The sequence below is a fragment of the Myotis brandtii genome, unplaced genomic scaffold (assembly GCF_000412655.1).
Source record: "Myotis brandtii unplaced genomic scaffold, ASM41265v1 scaffold266, whole genome shotgun sequence".
NCBI lineage: Eukaryota > Metazoa > Chordata > Mammalia > Chiroptera > Vespertilionidae > Myotis > Myotis brandtii.
The window spans coordinates 3276478-3289436 of NW_005360124.1; the positions used below are offsets into that span (position 1 = coordinate 3276478).

Here is a 12959-nt window from a genome sequence, read left to right on the forward strand (position 1 = left end):
TTTTTTTTTTTTTAGTTTTATTCATTTCAAACGGGCCGGATCCGGCGGCCTGCGGGTAGTTTGCCCACGGCTGGTCTAGACACTAGATGACATAAAAATGGCTCAGAATGCATTTAATAGTTAAGTGATATTAATTATAAAGCTAAATTTGAGACAGCTAACTGGGTGGTGCACCTGGGATGCCTGTCACTGTGGCCCCCTCCTGCGATCACCTGTGTTGTTACTGAGCCATGGTCAAATATCTTGTAGGATCCACCACTTAGACCAAGGAAAAGGAACAACAGCACTAGGGGTCTTCAGGCTGGCCTCAGGAAGTTACATACTGGCCTGAGTTGTTCATTAATAGTAAAATCATCTGGTCCTTATTATCAGAACAATGCTGGCCTAGGAAAGCAGATAGGAGGAAGCTCAGTGCATTCTGTGCATCCTTTTGGGCCCCTTAGAACTCTCTGTGCAGGCTTTCTGCCATTCACCCATTCCAATCAGAAGTGAGATGAAAGCTAATTCTGAAAGCTATCTTCATCCACCTTGATCTCTCATCTATATTCAAGCAATTCACTAACGTGTACATCAGGAGATTATTTTCCCCAAACTGGTGTCTGTCTAATATTTAAAATGGTGAAGCTAGCGCAGGCAGGGGAGAGAGATGTGAGCACCCTATATGAAGTACCTTCCTTTGTAGCCATTTTCCTGCCATGCTGGATCTGAGGACTCATTTCAGAATATGTCTCATTGGCAAGATGAGACCCAGTTCCCCAGTCTCTACTTGGTTTTGTAATCATTCCAGAAAGGAGGTTTGAGACCAGACACTTGTGTCTCTCTGCCGCCTATTGAGCTGCTTCTTCTAGCCAGCATCCCACAGATTTCAAACAAGTGCCGGGCATGGAGCAAAGTCAAGGAATGGGGACACAATGGCTGTCTGGCTTTCTGAGTGATCCTGAAAGGACACTTTGAAGTCAATAGGCTCAACGTGGAAATCAAAAGGAGCTCTGCGGAATGCATGGAAAAGTGAGCATCATTTTCTTTAAAGTGAACTTCACTGCATTCCCCAGTGACTTGAGTGCTGTTGGCAGCCTTCAGGTTTGCTGATACTGCCACAGATTGTCGCTATCTATGACTGAGATGAAAGAGCCCACTATTACATTAAAATAATAATAGTGTGAATGTGCAAATTAGATAGCATCGGAGGGATATCATTTAAAATATCCAGAGAAGTTACCACATATTCATAAACCAACAGTTTTGTTCAATACTTGAACAAGTTTTCTACCTGAATTGAACGCAACCTTCCATTAGCACCAACAATTTGTATTCGCTGCATATGAACAAGAGTAATAAACAAACTGAACTGCTATTGAAATTCAAGACAAAGAAATCACCAGGCATGCCGAGGAGAAGCAGATGTTCTGAAAGGCTTATTTTTACAGTGATGAGAAATGAAACCACACCTCCATTAAGGCTTGGAGAGTTTCCTGGAAATAAGGAATCAGGGCTCAGTAAATATCAGCTTGGAAAACGTTGGCGGTTATTGGGGTGAATGGGTGAATTAGTTCCTACCCAGAATTTGCAGAGGGATCTCTCAGGAGGAACAGCAACAAGTAAACACTTGGGGTTTTAATTAAATTATTAACAAACAAGCCTCAGTTGGAAAGCTCATTAATAATAATGCATCTGAGAGCCTCAACGCTGATGTAATCTAGCCCAACCTATTGCTGGGAAGTAGCGGGTCAAGGGAAGCACCAGGGATGCATGGCTACTCATTTCCCTACTCAGTTATATCCTTTTATTGAAAAAGAGGCTCTTCAGTGATAGACAGTTAGGACATTTGGTGATGGAATCCATAGAGCAGCATCACAGCACTGCTATACTAATGATACATGGCACTAAGCTTGATGAAGGTGAGCGGATAACAGGTGCTTTCCTGATGAGATGATGGCTTCTACTCATTGGACTCAATGTGCTGAAGCTGATGTGGGGCCTTTTCCCAGTACCTAGTTTATAGCTGGTATCAGAGCACCAGCCCTTGATCTTTTCAACCTGATTTGAATCTTGCAGTAGAATGTTGCTTCGGAAGTTTGTTCTTTTCTTCTTCAAAGTTTATTCCTCCAGGATAGTTTTTCACTGTCTTTGTTTGGGCCCCATCAGAAGCAGACCCCAAGGCAAGGATACAAATACAGTAGATTTTTTGGAAAGCAATCCCAGATGGATTTCCAAATTAGCAAACACAGCAGTTCTCCCTTATCCTCAGGGACTACCCTCCAAGACCCCAGTGGATGCCTATATATCTATGTTTTTCCTATATGGTAAAGTTTAATTTATAAATTAGGCATAGTGATAGATTAACAGCAATAACTAAAAATAAAATAGAACAATCATCACAATATACTGTAATAAAAGTCATGTGAATGTTTTTTCTCTCTCTCTTTCTCTCTCTCCTTTATTCCCTTCTTCTTTCTCTCCTCCAATAATTTTTTTCATTTTTTGTCCCAGCCTATTCCTAAATCTGTGTAAGCATCCCTTACTTGCAGTAAATGGGTCGGTTTCACTCATTTCAGAGGATCCCTTGCTGAAGTCTTTGTATAGGCTCAATGCTTTTTGGGGCAACATGTTACCATCCATGGGAATACATTTTCTGTTCATATCTTCCACCCACAAATTTAGTGCCATTTCCATCTTAATAAAGCACATAGCATGTGCTGTGGCCAGAGGATTTATAGCGTAAGGTCTGACAATAAGACGCACAGATTTCTTTTTACTTCTTCACAATTTTACTAATAGAAGATTTGTTCTTATCGTAGATCTTAGCAAGCTCATCATACAATATTTTTTCTTTGCTGAAGTAGAGAGCTTTCACCTTTTCACTTAAAGGAAGCACTTTACAGCTTTTCTTTGGAATATTCGAATTGCCAGCATCACTACTCTTCCCCTTTGGGCCATTATTAAGTAAAATGAGGTTTACTTGAACACAAGCACTGTGATACCACGGCGGCTGATCTGATAACCAAGAGGATTATTAAATGACCAACAGGTGGGGATTGTATACAGTGTAGTGATGCTAGGCAAAGGGATGATTTCACATCCCAGGTGGCAGGAGATTTTATCACACTGCTCAGCATGGCACACAATTTAAAACTTATGAGTTGTTTATTTCTGGAATTTTCCATTTAATATTTTCAGACCATGGTTTACTAAGGGTAACTAATACTGTGAAAAACAAAACCAAGGCCCTAACCAGTTTGGCTCAGTGGATAGAGTGTTGGCCCTCAGACTGAAGGGTCCCGGATTTGATTCCAGACAAGGGCATGTACCTTGGTTGCGGGCTCGATCTCCAGTAGGGGATGTGCAGGAGGCAGCTGATCCATGTTTCTCTCTCATCTATGTTTTTAACTCTCTATCCCTCTCCCTTCCTCTCTGTAAAATCAATAAAAATATATTTAAAAAACAACAACAAAAAAAAAACCACCCGAGGATAAAGGGAACTACTGTAAAGATTCAAGAGCTACATTTGAATTTCAAGTAATCAAAAAAAAGTTTTAGTGTAAGTTATGTCACATGTAGTATTTGGTACATACTTACAGTAAAAAATAAGTTATTGTTTATATGAAATTCAAATGTAGTTGGGCATCCAGTGCTTTATCCAGCAACCCCAACCCCAGGAAGCTAAGAGAGTGGGGGCAGGAGATAGGCAAGGGAAGGAAACCATTACAGGCTGCACTAAGGAGCAAGTGTGGACAACTGTAGCTCAGTCCCTCTGAGGACTTGGGTAAAGTGTATAGAGCATACCTTAGAGTTGTCCTATCTGGGTACAAAGCAACCTAGGGCATGTATCCACTACCTCCTTTCATTATTTGTTAAAGGTTGATCCTGGGGGCATAAATCTCCCCACCCCTTCCATGTACCCTGCATAATGGTGGGGAGAGCACCTCCCTGCAGTCACAGAAAGCCCTTGGCAGAGAGGCGCAGGTACTAGCAGTAGGAAGCCCTGGGCAAGTACTAGCATTTTCGGTACCAAGGAACATGGGCAGTGCCTGATTTGGTGACTCTGGGCAAGTCATAGCATTTCTTCATGTCTAAATATTCAGCTCTTTTATTATTATTAATATTGATTTTAGAAAGAGGAAGGGAGAGAGAGAAACATTGATGAGAGAGAAATATCAATTGACTATCTCCTGCATGCCCCCTACCGGGTATCAAGCCTGCAACCTGGGCATGTGCCATGACTCGGAATCAAACCAGCCCCCTCTCAGTGCACAAGACAACACTCAACCACCTGAGCCACACGGTCTAGGGCTAAATCTTCAACTCTTTACCTTTCTTCCTGGAGGCTCTCCTCTGAGGACAGTGAGTCACTGATACCTTCTCTAGGGGAAGCTGCTCATTTCCCAGCACAGGGCAGCGGGTGGAATTGGTATTCACCCAGCTTTCCTTACTGTCATTCCTCCAGTATCTTTTTAAAACCCTGCTTCTGTGATAGACATCCGATCTGATCCTGTTGTCAGTTCATTAGTGAGCCTAACACAGGGTTCATAGTCTTCTATCACACCTCACATCCTAACATCCTCCCATGCGACTCCCACACCTGCATGGATATCTCCCCTGGCATCCAGAGCTCCTCCTCCACAGACCTTTACCTGGACTTCACTTACGCCATCTGTTCTCTTAGCCACACACCGTGCTGTGTCATCATCAGGAACTGCTTTCCTACCAAGTGTAAATTCACATGCTGACCCCCACCAATTCTTACCTCTCAGCCCTCTTAATGAGTCACTCTTTAGATTTGACGGCCCTGCTGAGACTCACAGTACCCTGCACCCCTCCACCAGTCTCACCCAGACTTCAGTTTTTCTTGTCCTGGTGAGACTGCCTGGTTTATGCTCTGAACTCACTCTTTGCCTGTGATTATTTTAACACTCCAGCCTAACAAAACCCTCACTCAGTCATCCATCTCTCCATTTCCTCTGTATCTACACTGGGCAGTGGAGTCCTGCTGGTCAGCATCACAGAACTATGGGAAATGATGCCTCTAAAAGGTCGTTATCTCTAGTCTTACTGGCCCCTCAGTGCTCTTGGCAATTCTATTATATTTTCTAAGGTGCTCTCGCTGGTTCTTTCTAGCAGCTGTTTCAAATTTGCTTTACTTTTCTCAAACCTTCTATCTCCCTCAGACAACCTTCCCTGCTGGGATTTCCCCACCTCATATTTCTTTATCACTCTTAGGATGTGATTGTACCACTGTTTCCTGCTAAACAGACAGAGAGAGAGAGAGAGAGAGAGAGAGAGAGAGAGAGAGAGAGAGACCATTGGATGAGACTTCTCTCAGATTTTTGCCATGGAAATCATAGATTTTTCCCTCCTGCTCCTCCTCTTCCTCCTCCTACTCTTCCTTTCTTTCCTTCTCCTCCTCCTCTTCTTCCTCTTCTTTTTCATTTTTGTTTTTTGATACAGTGGAAAATCGGTCATGTATTTGTTGCATCAGTCTCTCCCCATTTCCTCTGGCTGCTTTGGTCATTCTGGGAAGCCTGGTCTGTTCTCTGCCTTCATGCAAACTCCAGTGTGAATTAAGGACATGTCCTGCTCATGTTCTCCCATGGCACCTCCTTGCCTTGTATGAGGACACTGTAACATGGTAGTCACCCACCGGTTCCTAGTCATAGCGTAAGGAACAAAAGAGATAATAGTTCTGACTAGTTTATAGTTCTAAGTTCATAGTTGTAAGCTCAGTAGGTATTTAAAAAGTATTCGTTAAATAATTAAATGAAGAAATGAATTGGCTTTGTATAGTTTCCCATGCTCCTTAGAGATGACCATTTTTGTTTTCAAGCATTAGATTTCAATAAGACCTGTTAAATATACAGAGATTGTGAGTACCACAGCTATGCTTTTTTAAAATGACCCTGAAAGGAATACTAAATCAATCAACTTAGTAAAAAAAAAAAAAGGCCAATTATTGGAAACTGAGCCTCCTTATTTGATGAATTTGAAAAGTTACTTCAATCAGAATGAAGAGATCCTAAGCTCAGTTGGTGTTAGACCTCAGGAGGAATTACAGTATTTCAGCAATGAAATAAGTAAGAAATTGAATGAAGAAAAAAAGCAACTATTGATAAGCATCAATATTTCATCAGTCCTTTTTCATTGGATTTTTCCTATCAGCCAGGACAAATGAAAATTGATACTAAGGATGTGGGTACTTTGTTATTCTTTAGGACACAGATATTTCAAAATATACAATTCATTTCTTGACCATCATCTTCTTTATTCTATGGAATAAACAATCCCAATATGTCTACAATTTCTACTTTAAAATTTCAGCAAAAAGAATATGGGTTCTTCTATCTCAGGGAGACTATGAATAAAATTTTAGTCATAGGCATTCAGAGAAATCAGCACATTTTTGTAATTTTTTTCTCCCATTGAACAAATGCATTCATAATTTCACTGAGCAATTTTCATTCCAAGTCACCAGTTACAGCCCAATCCAGAAGTTCATTTGGTTGGGTACCCTATGATTTCATTAGCAGTTATAAATCTTACAGTTGATGGTAACTTATGATACCTGAAACATATTATAATGATCCCCAAATTGCAAAGAGCAAAAGGATTTGGATAAAAAATAAAACACATCAGTATCTAAGACCAAATAAAGAGTCAAAATACATTTAATTACCTACAGGGTAATTTTGATATTTGCCTCAATGGGTCTTCCATATGATCAAAATTCTATAAGGCATCATTTTTTCTGTGACCCCATAAATTCCTTCTATTAGCTTCTCACTAATTAATACTAATGGTGAGGAAGTGTGTAAAATTCCAGAGAGATAAAGAACTTCAAAGTATTTGATAAAATTACTCAAACATACTTTTATTTTTATTTACTTGTTCATAAAACTATAGATTTTTTCCCTTGTTCCTCCCATACCTCACCTTCTCTATCTTACCATTGTCTATCTACCCCCTTCTACTTTAGAATAAATAGGAACAAGATCCCATAGTAAGCTCACTTGAAAGACAATATATTGAGCATTAATGTGACCCACTCAATGAAACCAGGCTGCACTGGGAAAAATACTCAAATGGGAATAAACAGCTGATGATTATTTCTTGATTTTCTTTAATTTAACCCCATATTGAGAGGTTAAAAACTTGCCAAATTATACTTGTAATAGAGATTTTTTTAAAGGAGGGCAAACATAGATAAAAAAAAAAAGGCAGAACAGCATGTATCTAGCACTTGGGATAAGAAATTTATCACTGAATTTAGCTCTGAGCTCCCCAGAAACTAGTGCTACAAGGAAACCCAGTGTGTCATATATTTCTAAATATTTGAATTTAAATTTAAAGATGTTTAGGAAGTATGGGTACGTGGCGGTAAATTCTGAAAGAAACATGTCAGGAATCATGAAATGTTACAGAAGGGACATTAACGACAGTGGAAAATGCCTACTCAAAACAATTGAATACCATAATATTCTTTCATTTGTTTATTGGAACTTTTTCTTTCCATTTTGAAGATTTAAAAAAAATGGGCTCGTGCAGAATGAGAAGGAGAAGAAGTATACAGACTTCATACTTAATTCCCCTTTGCTGGACTTTTCTTTCTGCTGCCTGGTGGTCCAAAGCAATATAGACATAGCTCTTAATGGAGGTATTGGGGGTGCTATTTATCACTTCAACACACTGCTTTAGTCCATAAAATTCCTAGAGACAGAGCTATCTTTATGAGCCATCACACAGCTTTAGTAGGACATTAGAGGTTGGACTAAGTCCATGTTTGGCTGCTTATATTAAATTGTCATTCCAAACTTGGGTGCGTTTCAACAGGGCTGGCATGGAACACACTCATTCTTGCTATCACCAAGCCAATGGACCCAGAGCTGTCTCTGCATTTCCATGTCATACCCACCCCATCGTTCACCTATGGTTAATGGCACTAGAGTTGGCTCAGTGAAAAAAAAAAGAGTACTTCAAGAGTTTGGCCACTGTACTCTAAATTCAAACATTTTATAAATCAATGCATATAAATAAGGAAAATCTTTATTCCAAAGCAGTTTCCCCACAGAATATTTTGGACTGGTTTTATCTTATTATTTTTTTTATTTTTATTTTGCCTCTGTAGTTTAGGCTGAAATAAGGGTAGAAGTTTCCTGGATACGATGTGAAAGGCCAGGATAAGGATGCTATGATAGCAACCAGAAAATAACTGAAACCTCAAGAGAGAATCTTTTTCAGCCACATCTCCCTGATTTTTCAAAGGCTGACATGAGCCAGTCTTAACTCAAGTGACTGATGGAACAATAAATTCTGCTTTATTAAGCATATGGCTAGTGGTTGCTGATGACCAGTCAGCCACTAAGCTCTGGCCTGCCACCTCTTTGCGATAGATCTCTTTTTAAATCCATGTCACGCTTCCAGATGGGTTTGCAATTCACAAACCTCGATAGCTGTCCATCTAATTATGCTCAAGTCCAGCAGAGGCCAAAGTCTTCCATAGCCATCATGCTGTCCTTTGAGTGAAATGAGTCAGCACCCTCAAAGGGGAGGTAACAGAAACAATTTCATGTAAATATCAGTTGTGACTCCTGCTGATAAGCAACAATGCCTCCCCTACTCACCTTCATTTATCAGCTTATGTATGACTCCAAAATCTAGAATTCCAGCTGTTATCCTCCTTCAGCTAAATAGTAGAGAATTTTCCTTCAATGTTCTGCTGTCAGTTTCACATTAACACAACAAAATGCAAACTCATTATTCCTCCTGGAAACCATCTCTTTCTCCTTTGTTTATTTCTTTCAAGAACAAAATCAGATCTGAATGAATCCCCTTTCCAGCCTGCTCTCTGTAATTAGGAGTGGGCATGACCCTACTTCTGCCTGCAATTTTAGGGTAAGATAGCCCCTTAATATCACAGAATGAAACATCTCAGCTACTTCCTGGTTGGAGCAAAGGTTTTCTTGATATTCTACAGAACCAGATATGCACAGGTAGCCTCGCTGACAATGTCATGTTCTGTTTCCATACACAATCCCTGCACCCATATAATTTAAAATGAAAACAGTACTGTTATGTAAGGAATCCTACCATGTTCTGCTTTTTCCTATGATGGTTACTTCCATATATCTTTAAAAATTTAATTTCCACACTTGTTTCTTCCTTTCCCCCCGCAGCCCCCCGCCGCCCCCTGATACTGCTCCTCTAGATTTGCAGCTGCTCATCCACACCTAACTATGATCTCCTGCCTGAATCCTTGTCTTCTCTGCTCACCAGGCTCTCCTTGTTTGCTGCTGCCTAGGCTGCTGTTCTGGGTTATGATCTTAGAGTCCATTCTGAATTTCCTGCCCTTGACCATTGGTCTGGGCAGGCTGTACCTTTCCCTTTAGTGACTGAGCCTTCCTGGCCCCTAATGGGATGCTTTTTATTAAGACACAGCTTTACTCATACTGAAGTGCTCAAGTTCACCTCAGGTCCAGGTTGTTCATCTGGACCCTGGCTCATTCCTGACTATGAGCTCCTCAATCTTCCCAGAATTCTCTGGTCCTGGACCACTGCTTTTCTTCTCAGTGTCTCCTTAATTCTCCTGGATTCAACGTGGTTCTCATCTCCGACAACATCTGCTGCCTGTCGTCTGCTGGCATCCTTGCTTTAAACCTAGGAGTCACATTTGATATTGTTCCTTCCCTACCCAAAATAATTTGCACAATATTTGGGCTTCTCATATTATTGCTAGAGATCACTGTTCCCATCTGAGGCTCTTGTTTTAATTAATTTTGGCTTAGTCCAGGCCTGTGTTAGTCTCTTCTGTTTTCCATACACTTGGGACACAATTACCAGATTAATCTTTTAGAAAATACCAGTTTAATTGTAAGACTTTACAATTCAAATGCATGTCTTCATTCCTTTTGTTGACAAAATAAATTTCAAACTCCAAACAGGATTTTATGAATAGCACACATCTGTCTTTTAAACCAATATTTTACCTGTCCTATTTACCTTACTCGGTTGGTCAACATGCCACCCCCAAAATACACTTCATACATCTGTACCACTCAGCTTGCTCATACTGCTCTCCTTTCCAAAATAAAATGCCTTCAAGTAAGCTAGATAACCCAGTAAGAACTGTAGCGTATTCACTGTAAAATGAGGTTATGAGATAAGATGAATGCGAAAATACTTTCCAGCTTAGAATTCCATGATTCTGAGGTATCATTCTATCATTCTATTTCCCATCCACAACCTCCATGTCCTCCAAGTTGTCACTAGGGCCATCTGTGCCTGTTTCAAACCCACAGTGAGCACCTGACTCTATTTTGCCCTTTCTCCCACTATCCATTTGGCCCATAAACACATACATCCTTGTATGACTGTCTAACTTGTCATGTGTCTCTCTTCTCTTTAAATCTTGAATCATGGGATCCAGGGACCTCACCATCACCTTGTAGCTGTGACTGTACAATCATTATCCATTGATAGATGTTGAGTGAATCAAATCATTAGTGAAAGTTGCTGGAAAATAAATTAGAAACATAGGTATCACAAGGGGCCTCGTTAAATGTACTCACACTGGTCTAATTGCATTTAATTAAGTCCCTTGGGAAATAATTGCCCTTAGGCCGTGTCATCCAAGGTCAATGTGACTCATTTTAATCAGAACATCTCCTAGGGGTTATGAAGCAATTGCTTAGCATTTGGACTTGTATTCATGATTTGGTTGTGGCATTTATTTTAATTTTGTGTCTGAAACATCTGAATTCCAAAGTATAGGAAGAAGACTTTGTTAACTAGGCCAAAAGTCATTCATTAAGACCTGTTTACACAGTCATCCCAGATTTGCTCGAAGCCTCCATGCCGTGGCTTTCTTTTCAGAGGCCCTGGACTCATGTCAGATGACATAAGGACTCTGGGAAAACTAGTTGTGAGAAGTAACTGAAAGTTGAAGTGATGTAGTGTTTTTAATAAGTATGATTTTGCTTTTTTTAAATCTGGAAATGTTAAAGTAAAATAAATTATTGTGTGCTAGCTTTGAGTAACCTTTTATTATATAGAATAGATGTGGGAGAAGATGTGGCATTAGCCTGTGGACATGTTAACCAAGAAGCTAATAAATATAATAGATGAATAGTTAGGTTTTTTTCGATACATTTTTTTAGTTATTGCAATTATGGGCTATGTCTTGAATCTATAGACAACTGCTCTTTACTCCCAAGTGGAGTTCATGATCAAAGAAAATGGTTGCAGGCCTTGTGGAATAACTCTTGTCCATTTTGTCCTTCAAGTCTTGGAGAAATGTTTAGGCTGATTTATAGATTTTTTAAAACTATGTGTCATTTACTCGAAAATATTTTTTATGTAGAAGTGAACTTTGTTGTAATTGTCTAGAGTTCTTGTAAAGAGGCACTAGGCTGCTCATCGATCAACAACATAAAAAATTCTAAACAATATTGGAAACCAGGGATATTATTTAGAACTAGAAGCCCAGTGCACAACATTCATGCACTTGGGGGGGAGGGTCCCTCAGCCAGGCCTGTGCCCTCTTGAATCCAGGCCCACTCCCTAAGCCTGCAGTCAGACATTCTTAGCGCTGCCATGGAGGCGGGAGAGGCTCCCGTCACTGCCACTGCGCTTGCCAGCCATGAGCACGGCTTCTGGTTGAGCAGCTCTCTCCCTATGCGAGTGCACTGACCACCAGGGGGCAGTTCCTGCATTGAGCTTCTGCCCCCTGGTGGTCAGTGTGCATCATAGTGACCCGTCGTTGCACTGTTCAGTCGATTTGCATATTAGCCTTTTATTATATAGGATAGATGTGGAAGAAGGCATTGGGATGGTGATGACAGTTTGGGAAAGATGATGGTATAAGGAGGGGAGAAAGACATTGGACCCAGGGCAACATCTGGGGCTTTATCCCAATTGTGTCCTTATTATGCTCTATAGCCTTAAACTCATCATTTGATGTCTTTGTACCTTAATTTCTTCAACTGTAATATGGTAATAATAACTGTTCTACTTACTTTTATTGAGTTCTTAAAATGATTATTTGAGATAATTTTTAAAATACAAAAAATTACAGAGCTATACATGTTGAACCTATTAACATTACCTTTTTTCCTAGGAGCATTGGGAACTGTCCTTTGAACCATTTGGAAACAGCTTATCTCAACCTCATTTTTACCCACCCAGAATCAAAATCTAGTCTCTTGGCATAAAAGGATAATGATAACTAGGAGCTCTAAGGGCAGTGTGGAATCACTGGCTGGAGATCCCATTATGCGTACTATCAAATAAATATTAAGTTTCTAATATATTCACAACAATTTCAGGGCCTGACATTTCTTCTACTCAAAATGTATCTCTTCAATTTAACAAATTCCGACTTTTCGAATGGTATAAAAATCTTTCTCAAATCCCCTACTTAAGATAAGAATGATTTCTATTGATTACATTGCTCACATTTGTCACTTATATTTCACATTAATTTTATATTACTATTTTTAACTCCCATGAGAAATAAAATTAAAGGTGGCAAAAGAAAACACTCTTCACGTATGTGCATCCAAATCAGAAGTCTGTAATTTCTCATTTTTTTCACTTAAATACTCTAAATTTTTTTCCAACCATTAGTTAAAAGGTTGTCTCTGGCCCAGCTGGCATGGTGATTGAGCATCGACCTATGAACCAAAAGGTCACGGTTTGATTCCCGGTCAGGGCACATGCCTGGGTTGTGGGCTCGATCCCTAGTAAGTGGCATGCAGGAGGCAGCTGATCAATGATTTTCTCTCTTTGATTTTCTATTTCTCTCTTCCTCTCCCTTCCTCTCTGAAATCAATAAAAGTATATTAAAAAAAAAAAAAAGATTGTCTGTGAGCCTGACCAACTTTTTGAATACATTTCTGCAGTTTGTTTAGGTTTGTGCTATTTTTCCAATTTCTGAAAAATATAACTTTGAGTTCTTAAAGAGTCATTGCATT

General features: G+C 39.8%; 1 long non-coding RNA gene across 1 annotated transcript in view; it reads left to right on the plus strand.

The window, feature by feature from the left end:
• Nucleotides 1–12308, plus strand: part of LOC106726441 — a 26179-nt gene extending 13871 nt beyond the window's left edge. Inside the window, exon 3 of the long non-coding RNA XR_001362512.1 lies at nucleotides 12104–12308. This is a non-coding gene — a long non-coding RNA (uncharacterized LOC106726441). The remainder of the gene's footprint in view (nucleotides 1–12103) is intronic.
• Nucleotides 12309–12959: the final 651 nt, after the last annotated feature.